Here is a 3,196-nt window from a genome sequence, read left to right as displayed (position 1 = left end):
TCATTAATTTTCTGACGTTGGAATTTTACTACGTCAGAAATATTTTTTTTCTGACGTGTTAAATACTCCAACGTCAGAAAATTGTTACAAATTTTAAAACATAAAAAAATATATATTTTCTGACGTTGCCACATTTGCTGCGTCAGAATTTTTCTGACGTGGCACACCGCCACGCCAGAAAAATTTTGATACAACAAAGAACATTATTTATTGTATATATATAAATAAATAATTATATAATTTTTTTTCTGAATTTTCTGACGTAGTGCTTTGCCCGTCAGAAAATATATTAATTATATTTTAATCTTTTTATAAAAACTCCTGACGCGCCATGTGTGGCACGTCAGAAAATTCCTAACGTGCTACACCTGGCACGTCAGGAATTTCTGACATGCTACACATAGCACGTCAGAAATCCCCTCAATACTGTTGCAAAAATATGGGCGGGATTTTAAAAGTTTTCCCTCTTTTTTTTTTCCTTCAACTTTTTACTCTTTTTATTCTTTCCCCCTTCATTTATTTCTCCCACTCTCTCTCCTCTCTCATTCTCCCTTTAATTAATTCTCCACACACTGCACGTTTTCTCACACACTCTCTCTCTCCTCTCTCAATCTCCTGGCCTGCTTCTCTGCACATGATTGCACGGCAGCTCCCTCTAGATCTAGAGGGAAACAATGAAAGTAGCAGATCGAAGAAGAAAGAAGAAGAAGAAGAAGAAAAAGAAGAGGAGAAGAGGAGAAGAGAAGCAGAAGAAAAAGAAAAAAAGAAAAAAAAAAAGAAAGAAGAAGAGATCGATCTCTTCTAGAAGATAAGAAGATTTTTGGGTTTTTGAAGATTTGTTGAGTTTGGTGTTTGGGTTTTTGAGTTTTCAGATTGATTTTTTGAAGATTTTTTGGATTTGAATTTTTGAAAATGGAGATTGAAAAGAAGAGAGAGAGTGAGAAAATGGAGAGCTGGCCGGAGAAAAGAAGAGAGAAAGAAAAAATTGAGAAAAGAAGCAAAAGAGGTGCGCCACTCCTGGCCTGCAAAGAAACAAAAAGAAGCAAAATTGAGAAAAGAAGCAAAAAAAATTTCGTTTCTCTACACCACTCCTGCAGAGAAATGAAAATCTCTGCACCGGCCACTCGAGTGGGGTGCAGAGAAATTCCTAAAAAAAAAATAATTGAACTGAAAATTAATTTAAATTAATAAAGAAAAAATCTCTGATTAATTTAAATTAATAAAGATTAAATTAATTTAATCTCTAGACCACTCCTGCAGAAAAAATTTAAAAAAAGAAAAAAATTTATTTTCTGACGTGGTACATTTACCACGTCAGAAAATTTTCTGATGTGGTAACATTTACCACGTCAGAAATTTTTTCTGACATGTGGTATATTAGAACGTCAGAAAATTCTGATGTTCTATCCTCTAACACGTCAGTAAAAAATTTTTGCTGACACCTACGTGTCTGACAATCAACACGTGTCAGAAACGACACGTCAGAAAAATTTTCTGACGTGTCGGACACCAAAAAACGTTAAAAAATTTCCGTCAAAAAAAATTTGTTTTTTTTTTTTTTTTGTAGTGTATATTTGCTACGTAATTAAGCTCAGCATCAGAACCATATGATGAGCTAAGCAAACATGACGTCAGGAGCGTTACGTAAGCTAAGCCGTGGCAAGGAATTAAAGATCCATTTGCATGCGATCCCTGCTGCATGTGTTATATATATATTCGGGATTGGCCCGTAAGTTTAATTGTACTAGCTAGGAAAGCAAGAGATCAATTGTTGTCTTGTATTCATTAATTCAAGAGAAAATGGCGTACAACCAAGCGGAGCTTGCCAAGATTGAAAGGGAAGGGTTTGCTCTTATAGACAAACACTTTGCGCGGCCCATGAGGAACGGTCACGGTAGGGTTTTTCGGGAGAACCAGGAGGAGCTTGCCAAGATTACGGCGGAAGGGTTTGCTCTAATGGACAAACACTTTGCGCAGCCCAAGAGGAATGGTCAAGTGGCCAAAATTTCCGTGGGATGATCGATAGAGAATCCAAGTATTACGGATGAAGAAGAGGGTCGTTACTATTGGAACGAGGCACCCCAACCGAACTGTATGTGAGGTGGCCATTATATATATATATGTGTGTGTGTGTGTGTTTTTACCTTTTAAAGCACTTTGTTTCACAGTGTGTCTTCTTGTTGTATTTAAGACGCTTTAGTATTTAAGTGTTGGAGTAGAAGATTGGGTGTAATTTGTAACCTAGTTATATATAAGTTAATCTCCTTTATTATCTTATCTAATAATTACATCGTCTCTCTCTCTCTACCTCTCCCTCTCTAGACTTGGATGCTATGTAGAGCCGATCAGGACAAGGACCAAAAGGCATGGATGTCCGATGAGTGGCCGAGCCACATCTAGACCGGTGTGGCTATATATGCCTTCTATTCCAATAGTTTGAAGAAAAAAAAAATTCTCATTTATTTTTTTGAGTATGAAGAAATTTTAAAGTAATTAGTTAATCGCGCTTCCAAAAATCATCCATCTTGCTTCACACTATAATTTTTTTCTTGGTGAGGTTTACGCTTTTAAAGAATGGGGTTCATAACACCATTTATGAATTTGTTGGGTTTGTGTTACGTTTGGCAAAGAGAAGGCCGAAGGTCGTGGCCTACAGTTCACATGAATTGTACGTCATGAGCTTTATTTTGGTTTAGGCAGGATTTAAAAAAAAAAAAAAAAAAAAAAAAAAGCATCAATTAATGTCGTTTACAAACAAACGTTATTCTAAAATTGTGTACAATTATAATATGATGAGTTCACTATCTGATGACATGTTTCTTGATATGTGCTAATTAACTTATTAAGTCGTGGCCTTATGCTTTATCTTTTTTACTTATGAGATATTATTGATTTGGAGTGAACTTTTTGCCAAACGATGAAAATTGGGGACCAAAAAAGGAAGAGGTCGTTGGACAACCTTGCTAGGTTGGTTTTTGAAGAATTAGACACGTTTTTGAATGGTGATTTATTTCATGATCATTATAACTGTAATGGCCTAGGGAAAAACGCTAGCCACATCTGCGCTATCACTGTGATAGCGCAGATGTGGCTAGCACTTTTTTTTGGATCTTTACAAATGGTATCAGAGTCATTGCCCAACTTGAGATTGGGGGAACTAGCGCTCACAATCCTATGAGGGTTGCCATGAGGACGC

This window comes from Corylus avellana, chromosome ca1, assembly GCF_901000735.1.
Source record: "Corylus avellana chromosome ca1, CavTom2PMs-1.0".
Classification (NCBI taxonomy): Eukaryota; Viridiplantae; Streptophyta; class Magnoliopsida; order Fagales; family Betulaceae; genus Corylus; species Corylus avellana.
The sequence above is the reverse complement of the archived record's forward strand: the minus strand, read 5'-3'. Positions refer to the sequence as shown.